Raw genomic sequence first — 17,794 nt, forward strand, 5'->3', positions numbered from 1 at the left:
CATGATTCGTTTTGCCTTTTGAAGGACAAGATCACTCTGGTTACCGTACATGAAGAATGGATGATCGATGGTGGGGTGCAAGAGTGGAGCGGGGAGACCGAGGAGACCAGGCAAGAGAGGATAGTCGCCTGACCTAGAGTGGTGGCCATGGAGAAGGAAAGAGGTGAACAGATTTGAAATAGGTTTTGGAGATGAAACTGACAGAACTTGCTGATGGATCGGGAGCGGCAGTGAGAAGGAGGGAGCTGACAGGATGCTGCTCTGGTTTCTGGCTGGAGCAACCCAGTCTTTGCAGGAGCTATCTCCCGGGAGGAAGACACGAAGAAGGATCAACTGAGTGGCGGATGATCGCTTGCTTTAAGTGGACTGTTCTTTGTCTAGCGCAAAATATATAGAATGAAGTTTGTATGAATCTACTCCTTTCCCCACACCTCATACACACATGAGTTTTATACGAACCAGAAATTATGTAGCTGCTTTTTTAGATATCAGAACCAGACGATATTTGTTAAGAGCAACACCAAATTTCCTCAGTCCTCTTCACTCAAAGCCCTATAACTAGTCCTAAGCAGCCCCATGCGTGTCTTTGGCAATTTGCATTTGACCTTGTAACTTCTATATAGAGAATATGTTTTATTGTATAATATTTATAGCAAAAATCTTACTTGAACCTATTTAAAATGTACAGTTCGGTGGCATTAAGTACATTTATAATGTTGCACAACCATTCCCACTATCTAGTTCTAGAACTTTTGATCTTCTCAAAAAGAAAGACTTGACCCATTAAATGATCATTCCCTATTCCCCTAACCCTTAGCTCTAGCAACTACTAATCTTTCTGTTTCTATAGATTGATCTATTCTAAACATTTCATATATACATTTCTTACTCTATGTGGCTTTTAGTGTCCAGCTTTTTCACTTATAATAATGTTTTCAATGTTCATCAACACATACCATCTACTGATCCATTTTGTAACATGTATCAGTACTTTATTACTTTTTATGGCTGAATAATATGCCATCATATGCATATACCACATTCATTTTATTCTTTTATTAGTTTTTTGACATTTGAATTGTTTTTACCCTTGACTGTTGTGAATAGAGCCACTACAAACATTTGTGTACAAATTTTGGTTTAGACATCTGTTTTCAATTCTTTTGGGTGTATACCTAGGAGTGGAACTGCTGGGTCATATAGTAATTCTTTGTCTAACCTATCAAGGAACATATATGAGGCATATAGAAGGTAGTTGTTAACTCTCATTTTAGAGAAGAGGAAACAGAGGCCCAGAATGACCTCAACTAATGCCTATCCATTGCCACTTCTCAACTCTTTAACTCCTGCCTGAATGTCCTCCATGGTCTTTACACACATATATTTGATGCCTGGTGGACAGTTCTACCTGAATAGCGACAGCTCTCCAAATGAAGTGTGTCTGAAATTGAACACCCCAGTTCCTTCCCCCTGGCCCATAATAGCTCCATTTTCTATTTCCCATCTCAGTGAATGAGACCACCATCCCATCAGCTATCAGCTGACTATCACCTTTGGTGTCTCAGGGTCTGGTGCCATTATTAACTGTGTGACTATGAGCAAGTTATTAATCTCTCTATGCCTGGTTTCCTAGTCCAGAAAATGGGAGGTAATCTCATTGAGTTGTGAGGGTAGTAGAAGGTATTAGACTTTGAGCATCAAGATCTCTTCGTTGATCCCTTTTGATCAATATCCATCAATATCCTTATGTTCTTACTATCTGGCTGTGAAAAGAACCACTTTGGCTTTTGACGAAGGCCTGCCAGACTGTCTAATGGGCTGGGTACTGGAGCTGCCACCATGTCAGCCACCTCCAGTGTCACATAGATGTATCAATCACACCACCCATCATGTCTGATTGTATGTACATGTCTTCAACATTATGAGCCACTTGAGGGCAGGTCCTATGCCTTATTTTTTTCTTTCTTCTCACATCTTAACACAGTGCCAGGCACACAAGTTGTATTGGTTAGTGTTTGTTTGCCCGCTTCATTAAGCCACTGGGATAACTGTTTTGCAGGAAGATAAGAGAGAGATAGTCAAGGAAGGAAGAAAGCTTGAGAGGCAAGGGGGCTGGTAGATTCTCAGGGGCTAGAGGGAATCAGGAGAGGGCTCAAAGGCCCTGGGGCTGCATAGACATTTCTAACCAGATTGTCACCACTAGAGAGCACAGCACACCTAGGAAGAGGGTCAGCTCAGCCCTGGCGCTGGCCCAGCTGACTCTTCTCAGCCCCCACCCCCACCTCTCCTGGTAACACCCCAGCGGGCAGTGGGGATTTGGATGAGGCTCAGCCCTGCCTCAGACACTTTACAATCTTAGGCCTAATTAAAACACAACAGACGGTTTGAATCCCACATTAAAATCTGATGAGGAATTGGTCAGCCAAGCAAACAGGAAATTTAGCCATGAGTGAAGGTAATGTTTGTTCAAATGTGTAATGAGGCCCACAGGGGATATTTGTAGGGGCCACAGTCATGTCTGGAGCTACTGTGGTCTTCCATTTCATCTTCCCCATGTGCCTCTCCCATTGAAACATCCCAGGGTGCTTTCAGAGGGAACGGGGAACTGGAAAAGTTTTGGGTTGATTTAAAATTTTCCTTTAACACCCAAGGAATAATACAATCCTCAACAGTGTACTGGAACAATAGCATAGAAAAGAGGCAGACCTGGATGGAGTGGTCATTTGTCAGCTGGTGTCCTGAGTTGGAAATAACTGACTTAGTATTCATCGAGTACCTACTATGTGCCAGCTATATGTTATATGGTGGAGATAGGTTGGTATGTAAAATTGTGGTGATCCTTGCCTCTGTGGGGTGTGTAGTGGAGTAAGAGAGTCTATAAACCCCAATTTTCCCATCTGTAAAATGGATGTATTAGTATCTTATCATGTGAGGTTATTGGATGAATTCAATGAGAAAATATACACAAAAATATGAAGTGTTAAATGAAAGTTCCTTTACACCTTTCCTCCCCATAGCCTACACATGAAGTCTACCAAGGCTTTTAATTTTTCTCCCATTCAGTTCTTCATAGATGACCTGACTTGATATTTACTTGCTTACATGTTCACCATTAGGAGATGTAACTGAAGTTGATGAGAGTAAAACAAGTCACAAGACTGACGTATTTACCAGAACTGGAATTGGTTCAGAAGTTTTATCAGAAAGACCAAATAGAAAAAATTCTTAGGTCATCTGGGCTAAGGAGAGTCTCTGATTGAGAGCATTGCTCTAAAGATTAGGCAGGAACATGGGAAGCTTGCAACTTTCTTTGACCACCCTCAAGATACCTTAAACAGGAGAAGAGAGGAATCTGAAGTGCTTTTCCTTCTTTCAGGCTTTCATGAGGACCTTCTACCCTGAGTGGTGATGTGCCTGCCCCAGCTTCCCCTTCTTCATCGTCCCCATCTTCATCCCAACACGCACTATCGTCTATTCCCATTCCTGGCCCCATCTCCATTCCTCCTTGCCATCCATTCCACCCACTACCACCAACATCATTAAGATTATCACCATCCTCTTTATCACAGCCATCACTGGTTTGGTCGATGCAGCCAGATTTGGTGGGCCTTTCTTTTATTCATGGGCTCATAAAGGAATTTATCGTGCTCTTTAAATTTCTAAAATAATCCCCTCTCCTTAGTTCCAAGATGTATACTACCTTATCTCATATGTTTTAATGTCTCTGAATTGATAATGTATCCTATAAAAATGTCAAAAGACAATTTCCAACCATAGGTAGAGGAATGAGTTGTGACTGTCTGTCATTGCCTTAGCATTTTCTTAGAGCAGATCATTGGATTTTCAAAGAGGGGAGAGTCTTGGGTGACTGATTCCTATGTCTTGGAGAACCACCACTCAAAAACATAATATCTAACTAAAGCAGTGACTGATTTCCAAGTGTAGCTGTTCAAGTTCCTAATATGGAATTCTATTAAGGGAAAAGCAAAAGTTTGAGTTTAACCAAATAAGAAGTGTTGACAAAACCCTGCTATTCTTCAATATGCTTCAGATAATAATGTCACTCATAAAGTCCCTAAAATAGCCAGGATTAGGGACATTGAATTAGAAGAAGCAGCATGTCATTCCGATGCTATGCATAACTGCTGGTGGCCAGATTCATTCAGAAGACCTTTGGGCAATGAATGTGATTCTTAATGTTCTCTTTACTATGGATTGGATATTTTCATTTAATTTTATAAATGTCTATTGCTGACCTCTTATAAATTTATAGATTTATATATACTTATTTTATGTCTTGTTATCTACAAAATTCTATTAGTTTTAAAAATTCTTCTATTATCTTATATTTTCAAAATTTACAACAATAACACTTGCAAGTAATACCTATTTTAATTCCTTGTTGTCAATAGTTAAATACTTATTTCTGTTTCTTAGCTTATTGCATTGGCTAGACCTTCAATCAGGATCTATTCAGATCTTCTAGTGTTTATTGAATCGGTTTTGGTCATTACAACATTGCAATTTTTTAAAGAAAATTACCTACAGTGTTTTTTCAAGATTAACAGTATATAGCTGTGTGGCACTTTATTAATTTTCAGATCTCCTTTGTATCTGCTCTCAAATCCCCTTTTTCATTCTTAAATATATATAACCCAAGTATTGCAGTCACATGAATGAGTATCAGGGTATCATTAAGAAAAATCTTGCGTATTGAAGGCTCCGAGCTTCCACCTGACTGGGTCCATGCATTGGTCCTTCTTATTTCTTGCTACTAAGACCAACAGGGTGAAATCTGAAGTCTTATTAATTTTCAGATTCTACCTCCCAGGGGTAACCACAATGAATTTTTTTTTTTGAGTACAAAATGTCAGTTCTTTTTCTATGCGTATATAATATGCGTAAATATAATTTTATTTCTACACAGTTGGGATCATATTATAAATTATTTTGTAAACCTGTTATTTCAGTATGTTCTTTAATGATTTCCTAACGTTTTGCAATATGGATGAACCATATGCTATTTACTCAATTCCCTGTTGTTTTATAGTCAGGTTGATTCATTTGTTTGCCACGAGTAATTTTATAACGAACATTTTTGTAAATAAAAATTTGTTCACATTTCCAATTATTTCCTTAGGATTAAATCCTTAAGTATGAATAATTTCAGCATCCTTGATACATTTTGCCAAATTACTCTTTAGAAAGAATAATTTGTACTCCCACCTGCAGTGTATGAGTGCCTAACCTGTCACCAATACCGAGTTTTCTTTAATCTTTGCAAATATAATAGACTACAAATGAAATCACATTGCTGTTTTAATTTTCATTTCTTCGAGTAGGCTGAATCTTTTAAAACTTCTTTATTTGCCATTTATAGTTCTTCTTATGTGAACTTTCTCTGTCCTTGGACTGTGTTTCTCCCATCTCAGCATTTATCTCCCTATTTCTTTTAAGGGTAATCCAACCCTTAAAGAAACCTTAAGAATAATAACTGTCACATAAGTTGGAAATATTTTTCTTAATTTGTTGTTGATTTTTACATTTTCTGTAGTTGAGGTCTTGCCAGGGGTCCCCATTCTCTGCAGCAGCGACTGGACTCTAGTCATTTCCTTTTATCTTTTTCTTCTTCTTTTAAGACTTAAAGTCCTCGGGGAGGGTGTCAGACTTCTAAACTTCAACCACTAGCTTGCTCCTACTCTTGATTATACAGTGGCTGGAAGAAGGAAGCTCATTTATTTTTGGCTTCCCAAATGGGAGGTAGTCCCCTCTAATCACCCTACCACCAAGAATGTACACAATAAGGAGAAGTCATTCCCCCAGAAGAAACTAGCAAGGGGATAGTGGACACTAGGCAGGTCTTGCATTGGTCAAGAGGAAAACTGGAGACAACCTCGTCTATCCACAGGGAACCAAACTCTTTCCAACCCTTAGACCTTTAAGATTGCATGGTCTCCTTACTCTGGTGTCTCTCTTCCTTCTCAGTTTCTCCTTGCCAAGGAAGGTTGGAGTCTTGGTTCCTATTTTATTGGAGGATAGGGTCTTAGTTCACATCTTCCTGAGATAAGAACTTGAATGTGGGCTCCTTTATTTATCTGGAAGGTGATCCCAGAAAGCGTAAGTGAGGAAGAAGAGAAAGTAGGATAGGGAGGGAAGAAAAGCCAAATAAAGGGCATCTACCGAGTGTAAGGTTGTAGCTGTGGGTAACCGAGGCTCGATTCTTCTGGGGATCCACTGATATACCGTGTGGTATGCATTTTAAGATCTTCCCACTGGAGGGTGGGAGGCTAGGACATTTATCCACTGACTTCCATACTCCATTGGTTGGAGGCTGTCCTTGGGGGCATTTGTGCTTGCAGGAGGTGAGCACACCCAAAGACTGCTAGATAAAGTCCTTAGGTAGAGAAGAAAAGAGATGCAGGAACAGGCACTGCGGTGGGGAGTGCCAGTGCCCTGGAAATGACTCCATGTGCCATTGTAGACAACCAAAGTGGGCTGAGTGAAGTGGGGCAGGGCATCAGTAACATCTGCTGAAGAGGAGGCTCTTCATCTACTATGCAAATTAGTGGGTTCACCTCTGTGGGTAGCTGCCCAAACACTGTTACAGAAAATTGATGGAAGCCTTCAATATCTTATCAGTCTTTCAGTTCCAACGGGCTCTGCATTCTGTACCTTGTCCCTTTCTATTACACTGCATCAAAAACACTTTCAGAAAGCAAGGCCAGAAATGGGTAGTTTAGTTGACATTCACACATATTCCTAGAGTCACACATATTCCATGCACTCCCCACGTGATTCTTTTTTCTCCCAGTAGCATCGACTATAATCACCATGTTTTCCATTAGATCCTCGGACTTTGTTCATCATGTAACTGGAAGTTTGTACCCTTTTACCAACCCCTCTCCACTTAACCCATGCCCCAGTCCCTGGAAACCACCAATCTATTCTGTTTTCCTGAGTCTGATTTTTTTTTTTTTAAATTTAGATTCCTCTTGTAAGTAATACCATGCAGTATTTGTCTTTGACTTATTACACTTAGTATAATGCCCCCTAGTTTCATCCACACTGTCTCAAATGGCAGGATTTCCATTTTTTTAAGACACACACACACACACACGTCATGTTTTCTTTATCCTATCATCCATTGACAGATTCTTAGGCTGTTTTCATATCTTGGCTACTGTGAATAGTGATGCGATAAACATGGGGGTGTAGCAATCTCTTAAAGATAATGATTTTGTTTCCTGTGGGTATATACCCAGAAGTGAGATTGCTGGATCACATGGTAGCTATATTTTTAATTTCTTAAGGAGTCTCCATACTGTTGTCCATACTCACTCGATTCTTTATTTTCATTTCTATCAGATCAATACATTGCTACAAAGCAGTTTCCAAATGCAATAATCATCATAATAATCAGTGCATAATGATGTAATAAATAATTATATTGATGGAAAATTTTTAGCTATATACCAATATATGAATACTTATTGATTTCTGTCTGTTGTTACTATTATCTTTTTCACCTGTCTCTTACTAACATTCAGGTTGTAGCTAATTCTCAGAATTAGTAATTAGAAGTCTTTGGATAGACTTGGAAGGTTTGCCTAGGCCCTGGCGAAGGATGGGGCTCAGATGACTAGTGAGAATAGTGTTTAGTTTTATGCTCTATACATATGAGCTAAGGGACCTTGACAGGAATTGCACAGGATGTTTCTGTCAGTGAGGAATCGTTTGACTTGCACTGGTGTTTTGGGATGACTATTTGCTCACAGTTGATATGCCTTTGCCTTTCTTTTTGACTTTGTTGTATAGCCCCATGCAACAAGAAGCCTCTTGTGTCATTGGAATGCTCCGGTAGAGAACATTCAGCATTGTGGCTTGGCTAATTGGTTGGGTGATAGTTGATTTTCCACCAAGAATCCCTGCCACGGTTTTGCTCCACTTCTCAGCAAAGATTTAAGAGGTCAGTGGTTTAGCGACTTCTCCAAGGCATTGTTACTTTGACAAGATATACCAGGGTAATTGACTAGTCTGCGCTGGGTATTATCATAAATAATTAAAAGAAAGCTACACTTATCAAAACAAATACACCAAGCAGTGTGACTCTTTCGCTGAACCTGATGTTCAAAGGGATTAGAAAGATTTAGAAATTAACCAAATCTGTCTCTAGACACTGCCCCAAATCAGTGATTGAATATTGATCTATGTCCTGGAGGAAATGACATAATAAACAGCCCTGGTTTAATGAAACATGGTAGGGAAGTGGGGCAGCAAAACTGTGTTAAAATCCTGATCCTCTCTTTATAAATGTGAGCTCAAGTGAGCTTATGTGCTTGGGTTTCTGTTACTGCATTAAGAAGATAGGGAAATAATACCCATCATTCAGGAGAACTGTAAAGGTGAAATGAGAGAATGTATGAGCAAACATTTTGTAAATGCAATAATGGTATGTAGATGTTACACGCTTTCGTTGTTAAATATGATGCATAGCCCACTTCTCCCTCCCCTCTTCCTGGTTTCTCTCTAAGGTGGGGTTTGTCAACCTCAGCACTATTGACGTTTGGAGATGGATAACTCTCCCTGGTGGGAGGTGTCTTGTGCATTGCAGGATGTTCACCACCATCCCTGGCTTCTACCCACTAGATTCCAGTAGCATCATTCCAGTTATGACAACCAAATATTTTTCTAGACTTTGCTATATGTCCCAAAGGGACAAAACAGACCTTGGTTGAGGACTGCTGCTTTAAGAGTAAAGAAATTGCTGAATAGTTCCTGGAAATTCCTTGGACATTACTTCTTTGCTAGTTGGTGGCATCCCTATATGTTAAAAATGTGTGCAGTCATTCTTTGCAATTCTTTCTTCTATTCCATGCTGCTGGGTAGAAGTATTGGTCAGGTGAGTCTAAGTTATGCTGTGGTAACAAACACTCCCCAAATCTCAGTGTCCTAAAATAGCAAATATTTATTTCTTGCTCACCCTATATGTACGTTTCATGTTGGATATAACTGTCTTCCAAATTGTCTACACTTTGCAACCTGGGCAGATGAAGAAGCCTCCATGGGACAATGGGATATTGTCAGTCTGTGTTGGGGGAAGGAAAGACATGGTAAATCATGAACTGGCTCTTCCAGTTTCTATTCAGAAGTGACACTGGTTACTCTTGCCCATATTTCACCAGCCAAAGTAAGTCAAATGACTACTCTTGATTTCAACAAGGCAGTGCTATTTGACCCCTCCAAGGGAGGGGAAGCACAGGTCACATGGCCAAATCCAGACTCAGCAGGGTGGGGATATATAGTTCTCCCTTAGGAAGGGCAGTGAATATTTTGAAAGTTCATACACTCTACCACTTGGGCATACAGGTCCTTTGTGTTCTATAGATATTGCCATTTTTCTCCCACTTTTTCTTTGACTTTTTTCCTCTGATTACCCGCCTGAAGGGGCTAAGTTCCTATGATTTATATTCTGTTTTGGGTCTCTTGGACCGCTCTTCTGGTTTTACAAAAGCTCAGTGTTGAGGTGTTTGGCACATGTGCAGCTGAAACCAAGGGCCACCTTGATACTTTGTTGCTTTTGCTCACATTTATAGCTCATGTAGAGACTTCACCGAAGAAGTCTTCTAAGGGTTTCAAGCCCCCAGGTGGCTAAATCAATCTGCAGTCTGTGTGGCTGTCACAGCATGCTTGGTTGAAAGCAGTCAGTTAGTCATTTACTTGGTGTGTTACTATAATGACAGTCTCTTGGTTGGGCTGATTTTGTCACTAAATGATGGAAACTGTCTACTGCTTAACCATCCAGCATAACTTGCCTCTCTGGTGGCACAGATGGAATGTGTTAGAAATCCCATCACTTTAGTAGTGGAACTATGGAAATGAACCCTACAGTGGAGCTGAGGGTCACGCTTGGATGACAACAGAGGGTTTCTAAACCTGGATGCACTGGCCAAATTGGCCTCTTTATATTGTGGTTTTGGTCAGATATCGGGGCAAACAGAATCATATTTTATGATTCACAAGACACTTTTGCATCTACAGCCTTCCCTGGAGCTGCTTCTTCATCTCCATCTACCTGGAGAACTCCTATGCATCCTTCAAGAACCCAGTCAGATGTGAGCTGTGTGGCTCTTCCCCTCCTCAACATAGAGTTGGTTGTTCCATCCTCTGTGTTCTCACAATAACACCCTCCTCTACTCATCTGAGAATTCTCAAGGCAAAGTAGATTGCCCTGCTGGTCTCTGTATGCCAAGAACTCGCTATTTGGCCTGGCATTGGGCATGCCCATGAAAATTTTTCTGGTTTATTGGACAGCTTACTTTAATTCTTACCACGACTCTGTAAGCCATACAAGAAAAGGGAGATTTAGAGAGACTTATTCATATGCCTCAAGTCTTACAGCTGCCAACAGATGCCAAGGACACAAACACACTTCTCCTTAGGACCACATTTTTCTTCTGCGTTGACATTTGGGGGACTGACCATCAGTTTGCGGGGTGCCTGGTGGAATGTGGTATAATCTCAGGGCACTTGGTTTTCCTTTTGTTTTTCAGTTCGCCTTGAGTCTTTTAGGTGTTGATTTTAGTCTTGTACAGGACCATGATTAGATGTGGTTTAGCTGTTGTAAAGTACTGTGTCATATAACTTTGTGAAAAGAGCTCAGTTTCTGGTGTCAGAAAGACCTAAGTTTGAATCCCAGCTCTTCCATTTATTAGCTATGTGGCATTAGGTGAGTTACTCAGCCTCTTCGTGCCTCAGTTCCTTCATCTGTAAAATAGAAATCATAGTATTATCCATCTCATTAGATTACTTTTAAGAATTACAGGAAATATGGTATGTAAAACATTGTAGCCCATTGCTCTGCATCTATTAAACATTAAGTAATTGTTATTTCTACTTCTCAAACAGTATATTCTATTTTCTCTTGGTGTGTCAGGTCCTCCCTTCCTTCATTCAACAAACTGTATTGAGTGTCTTCTCTACCATGTGCCGATGTCAAAAAGAATCCTTAAAGTAACTGCATGATTAATATCACTTCTTAGTGCCTGGCTCATTCGAGGCATCATCTATTGGTCATATCAATACAGCATTAGTCCATAATCAATTGCATACATTACTTCATTCAATCCTTATCACAACGTTATTAGGGAACTCTCATTTCCCACATTTTATAGACAAGAAAACTAAGACTCAGAGGGAATAATTAACTGAGGGGTTTGGGGAAGGGTGGATTGAAGCAGGTTGTGCTTAGACACCTGAGGGGGAAGCAGAGAAGTCTAGGAGCCTGTCTTGGCTATGTGGTGTGTAAGAAGAGAAAGGAAGAGGGCTACCCCTTTGGATGCCAGGAGGTGGTATTTTCTTGACACTATTTCAGCTGTTTAAGGAAAAGAACAAGATGCTTTTCCAAGCTGATTCCCCAGGGAAATGGAGAGTTCTGAGGGTCAGTGGACCAAGGTCAAGAAGTCTTGGGAGCCGATTTTAGTCTTGCAGAGTGTGACACGGTTCCTGACTGCCAATTCCCTTCTGAGAAGAGGGTGGGCAATTCTGAGGGACAAAGAAGTTTAGAAGCCACCAGAGGGAGTTCTGTTCTGCCTCCTCAATCAACCAGTGAACTGATCAGTAATTAACGAAGCCCAGAGAGACTGACTCTCCATGCTGCCAAAATATGAGCAGAAAAGTAAAAAAATCTCACTTGTCTACATGGGACCACTCGATACATAAATTAAGACCCATACTGCGTGCCCGCTATGTACCTTGCATCTTCTTGACCCCATTTCATTAGATCTCTCAATAATCCTACAAGGCGGGAACTATTATCATCCCCGCTGCACAGTATATTTATTTGTGCATGAAACATGTTTGCAGTAATTATGGGGGTCAAGTATGTGCTAAATGCTGAAGATGCTGAAGGTACAATGATAAATAAGACGGCCAGAGCTTTGGGGCTCAGGAAGGTGAAGTCACTTGCCAAGGTCACGCAGTTAAGTAAACAGTGGAACTGGAATGTGCCCCTGCAGAATTTGAGCTCTCACCCACCACACTGCAGAAGTGGTCTACCTGGGCTCCCTGTTTTGTTTTGTTTTTTTTCCATTGCTGTTTCCACATGTAGACACCAGCAGAGTCTTTGGAGGCTGAATGACAAACCTGAGACTGAGGAGGCGCTTTTGGCAGGATATGATCTCTATTCAGCTTTTCTGGTCCTGGTGGAGGTGTTTCTGGCTCTTGGTTTTGCAATTGCAAAAAGACCACAGGGTTTTCATCATTTACAGTTGTTTCAAAAGATGTCCCTGTACACACTGGATTTAAAAAATGTCTTCTGAGTTTATGCTATTGCAAGTCAATGTTCAGTGGACAAACAACCTCAGTATTGGATGAAGTCAAACATCCTCTGGTCCTCCATGGGCAGGATTACAAGCAGAAGCCCTTCGTGACCAGGCATAGCTCAGTCTTTCATCCATGGTCTTCTTTCTCTGGTGAATCACTTGAACTGTGCATAAATCACCAGGATCTTGTTACAATGCAGATTCTGATTCAGTTGGTCTGGGATGGGCCCTGCTAACAAGCTCTCTGGCGATACCGATGCTGGGGTTCATGCACCACGCTTTGCATAGCAAAGATTTAGGCTCACATCTTCCTACTGGTTTCTGCAGAACCTTAGTGTTCAGCAAGATGCTCGTTTTATCATGTCAAATAAGTTTGGGAAATGTTAGATCAAACAAAGTTAAACGTGCTTTTTCGCTGCAGGACTTCTCAGAACCTTTAGTATATTAATATGCATGTCTCCCTCCAGGGCTGAGATTTGCAAATGCAGTTTCCCAACCTTATTTTACCAGGAAATCCTCATCTTCTAATGCCTTCCCAAGAGTACCTACTTATTAATGTTCTTTGTAATACAGTTGAGACACCACGGCTGTTGGCTTCCTCATTCTGGAAGCTTTGTGCTCTCTATGTCAATGTATTTTCTCCATTGCTTCCTCTTCCTCCAGCCTCTGCATGCGTTTCCGTTCCTCGCCTCGAGATAATTCATTAAAGTAACTCTCCCTGCCTCTTTCTTTTGATACACCTTTCCACCTCCTAACATCCTGACTTAAAAACACCATCAATATTTCATAAACTCACAGTGACAAATTTATTTTAATGTGGTCCACTGAGAGCTGGAGATTGATTGGCCCCTCAGAAGCGTGACACGTTTCAAAGCAGGATATTCATGGCGTGTTTTAGTGCCTACATTAGTCAGAGAGGAGTGGGGCCCGGATTTATCATCGTTATGACTTTCTCGGTATCTATTCTCTTCTAGCCACTGGCAGCAACTCTCTGAATGCCCTCTATTGATTGGTTTTGTGTCTTTAAAATGTGCTGGGAAGGGAGGAGGGGATGAGGTGGGGGGCTTGCATCGCTGTCAAATTGAGCCTCGCTTGCTGAAGTTTCTGCATATTGGTGGCCTGTGTTTGGGTGAAGCTGCCTGGAATTCTTTTGGTTTTCACTCACGAGGGCGTTGGAGGGAGAGGGCTGACCTCCTCGATTCCCAAAAATATTAGAGATTGGAAAATGGGACAGTGAGGCCTGAGGGCTATTCTGCCAGCCATCACGTTGTAAGCCTGCTCCTTTGGCTGGAGAGGTCATAAAAGATTATTCGAGGTCACGATGTTGACCCCCAGGGTCCTGATGCTTAAAGAGCTTGTGAGTTTTTTTCTCTATTGTTTAGGACTGGTGAAGTGCTGAATCAAAAGTGTCTTCAAAGTTAGGAAACTCCTTCCTCCATAGATTAAATAATAGTGATTATAATGTTATGATGACAGGCAACATTTATTGAACACTTACAAAGTGCCAAGTATAATGGGATATGCATTACAGACAAGGTCTCTTGTCAGAACACCCCTGAGAGGAAGGTATTATTATTACTATTATTGTTATTATTACTGTTTTTATTACTCCCCTTTTATAGATAGGAAAACTGAGGCATCTTAGAGAGGTTAAGCAGCTGGCTCAAGTTCACACAGCTGGTAAGTGGGGAAGTAAAAATAAAGCCCAGGACCACCTGACTTCAGACCCTGCTCTTAGCCACTAGGCTGGATGGCTTTTCTAAATGCAGCAGCCAGGGAACTTACCGTTATCTAATTGATGTGCTATATCCAGCACATTCTTGCTTATTTATTAATGCAGAAGAGAAGGCCTCTCTTCAACAATACTCTTGGGTAATTTGATTTTTCACATGACTTTCAGAGTAAATAAGCTATCGTTCTTTTAAATTACCCCTGTTTCCCATTAATTCAGATCTCCCCAAATTAATGCGAATTAATAAACCCCATCATATTGCCACATCACTAAAAATTGCATTAAATTGTACATGGCATGCTTGACTCCAAGACATATTTCCTCAGTGCCCACTTGTGCGCAGGCCCTACGGAGAATGAGTTTATGTTCTAGCAATAGAGACAGGTATTTACATAGCTGGCCGTGTACAAAGGCAGCTCGTGATTGGAGAGCTGAGGAGAGGACAGTTAACTCTCACGGAGGGGACTTTTTCTGAGAACTTTTTCTGATGACATATCAATTGTGCTAGGCCTGGAAAGATGAAAGAAGATTTCAAAAAGCAGAGACGGGTCTGAGGACACTCTATTTAGGGGAACGGAATGGAAACCTATTGTGTATGTCAGAGGAAATAGCTTGAATGACTGGAAAATTAGAGAGAAACCCTCTGGGTTCAATCCTTCCTTCTCGTATGGGGAAACGTGTGGATTAGGATGCATTAAGCAAAAACGGTTGCAAAACCGATCCTAGTTCCACTTGACTTCCATTAGAAAGTCAAAGATATTTATCTGTGGGAGGGAGAAAAAAATCCTCCCACAGATTGAATTGAAACTATTTACAAGGAAGGAGTTGAGGCAGCCAGTAGTTAATCCTGGCAACTGTAGACAGCAGGCATCTCTGCTTAGTGGGGCGGGTGGGTCCCTACACACAGTCACCTTCCCACAGAATCATTTTATAGGGATTTGCCAACTCTAGGATTTTCCCTGAAGCAAAAGTTTCCGCCTCACTGCCATGGAAGGTAGAGTTTCTCTCATATTCAGGGACTTTTTAAACTTCTTATATGCAAGGTCCAAAGGTTGGCTTCACCACTAGCCAGGATATAATGGAAGAATGTTGCTCTGAAAGCCAGCTCACTGGGACTCCCAATTCCCGAGAATGTTTTCCATTCCCCCTTTTTTGGAGAAAAGAATGAAGGTCAGGGATACCTGCTCCTGTCTGGAATTTACTATAACAGTTGAAAAATCATAGCCATTTCCAGGGAAGTATCTCTACTTGGTGGTCTATACACAACCTGTGTTATAACCACCTAGGGTATTTATAGAAATAGATTCCCAGACCCCGCCTACAAACAATGATATTCAAATCTCTGGAGGTGAAGCCTAGAAATCTATATTAAAAAACAACAACAACAAAACTACTCAGAGATTCTAACGTGCAGAAATGTCATGCATGGTTGGGTGAGTTTGGGCTGTATAGCACTGAGGGTGCTATTCACATCGTAGTATATGGGCTGCCTATGCTCCCCAGATTTGTGCAGAGTAAAATCTGCACAGCAGGTCATGCCAGCTATACACTGCAGTCACTGTGGCTGGGACTGGCATGTATCAAGTCCAAACTAACTCGTTCTGCCTCTCCATCTGCAGGGCAGGTCAGAGATCCCTGGGGCCCGGAGTAGAGCTGCCAGTCAGGCCTTGCACAAGCCTCTTTCTTCAAAGAAAGACCCAATTCGAGTCATCTGTCAACAAATGGTCATGTAGATTTAGGCATTTTGGTAAGAGTCTTGATTACTACCTATAACCTTGATCTATTATTGTGTAAATGAAATGTGTTAATGCTCATCAAATACTGTTGCCCAGGGCCAGGCATGTATTAGATATTTAATAAATGTTAGTTCCATCCTCTTTTTCCTTGCCTAGCAATTCTGTTGATTGGATTTTATTGTATATACCCTGAATCCCAGGCTTGCCGCCAATGTCACACTCCATAGTCACAGCTGGACTCTGGACCATAATCTTCCAAGACTTTAGTTTTTAGAAAATAAATGAGTTTTGTAACTACCAATTTGTACTTAATCCCTTCCTCCTTTTCAGCCACCTGAAACTGATATATCATATGGCAACAGTAATTAAAAAATAATAAAATGATTAAAATAAAAAAAGGAAAAATTGAGTTTTGATTTGCATATTTTGATTGCGCAAAATCTGAAGTTTATTTTACTAAAGCATCAGACACCCAGAGAGCTCTGGGAACAAAATTCCAAATTATCATTAAAGTCGGAATTCTCCCAGCAGTGACTGCTGGCCTCCAGGCCACGGGGAACTTTGGGGTGTTTTGTAACTTCAGATGCTCCTAATTTTCTTTGTGCAACTCTCTGTGTTTTGAGATCTCTGGCATCCAGACCCTGAGTCACTGCTGGACTCGGAGCTTAGACTGAGCAGTGCATGGAGGATTTGCGTCCTACTGTCTCTGAAACTGCTAATAAGGACAGAGAATCCTTAATGCCAAGGTTGCAAGCGCTGCTAAATTATCTCCCGAAGAAGTTGACAAAACTCAACCAAAAGCATATGCAATGTGGAAGAGAGTCTGCAGGGCCAGAAGACCTCTGCTGGAGTCATGGCTTATCACTTACTGGTTGTGTGAGCTTGGATGAGTTACTTGAACTCTCTGAGCCTTGGTTTTGTCATCTGTTAAATGGGGTTAAGCACTTTCATCTCATGGGCTGATGGATGAAATGCGATGTACTAACATATATGAAATGACTAGCATAATGACTAGCATGTCTCCTCATTTATTAAAAAATTTGAGGGACTAAATAGGTCAAACCCATGTTAAAAATGGGGAATATAATGGTGAGCAGGGCCCACAGGGCTGCTATTCTCACAGATCTTAGAGGTCAATGGGGGAGACTGAAAATAAGAAGTCAACTAATATAGTCTCAAGAAGTAATATGTGCCAAGGGGGAAGTTGGGGCTACTTTAGATCAGATTATCAGGGCAGCTTCTGAGATCAAGTAGCATTTGATCTGAGACCCGAATGATGAGAATATGTGAAGAAGACAGACAGGTACAAAGCAGAAAATGAGCATTCAGATGGCAGGAACAGCATGTGCAAAGGCCCCAGGGCAAAGACAAGAATGATGGGGGGAAATGAAAGGGTGCTGGTATGGCTGGAATAGAAAAAGGGAGAAGAAGAGTGACAACATGAAGCAAGTAGATCAGGTTACGGGTTTACATTCTATTTTTAGTGCAATTTAAAGTAGGCACAGATTTAAGGCTACTTTTTCTTTTGTCATCTGTGAACTCAGCTGCTAAATTCATACCTTGTATTAAGAATGTTTTCAGTTGCAGGTAGCAGGGAATATAACTAACCTGTCTTAAATAAGCAAGGGGGTACGATTTTCTCACATAATCTCTTCAGAGGTATCTCAACAATCTCTTCAGCATCTCAACAATGTCATGTCTCTGGGCTGGCCTCCCTATGACTCTCCTGGCATTCTCCTCATGGTCACAAAATAGCTGCCATAGCTCTAAGCATTACATCCTCACACCACATATGGAGGCAGGACACAGGAAGCAGTATCAGAACAGATAATTTCTTATCAAGTGCCTCCTCCTCATAAGGTCAGAGAAAACTTTCCCAAGCAGATTCCTCTCTGTCACACTGATTATCACACACATCAGAGTGGTATTCTGGGGTCAAATGATCTCCAGCTGACACTTGAACAAAGTTAGGGTTTTATTGGCAGGGAGGAGTGTGGGGTACATAA

General features: G+C 41.1%; 1 long non-coding RNA gene across 3 annotated transcripts in view; it reads left to right on the forward strand.

Annotated features, from left to right (window-relative positions):
* Positions 1-17,794, forward strand: part of LOC120603662 (uncharacterized) — a 73,482-nt gene that overhangs the window by 52,902 nt on the left and 2,786 nt on the right. Inside the window, exons 5-6 of one of the 3 annotated variants that reach the window (XR_005653068.1) lie at positions 15,672-15,799; positions 17,448-17,648. This is a non-coding gene — a long non-coding RNA (uncharacterized LOC120603662). The other 2 variants (XR_005653069.1, XR_005653067.1) reach the window with 2 other exon arrangements.

The sequence above is a fragment of the Pteropus medius genome, unplaced genomic scaffold (assembly GCF_902729225.1).
Source record: "Pteropus medius unplaced genomic scaffold, Ma_sr-lr_union100, whole genome shotgun sequence".
NCBI lineage: Eukaryota > Metazoa > Chordata > Mammalia > Chiroptera > Pteropodidae > Pteropus > Pteropus medius.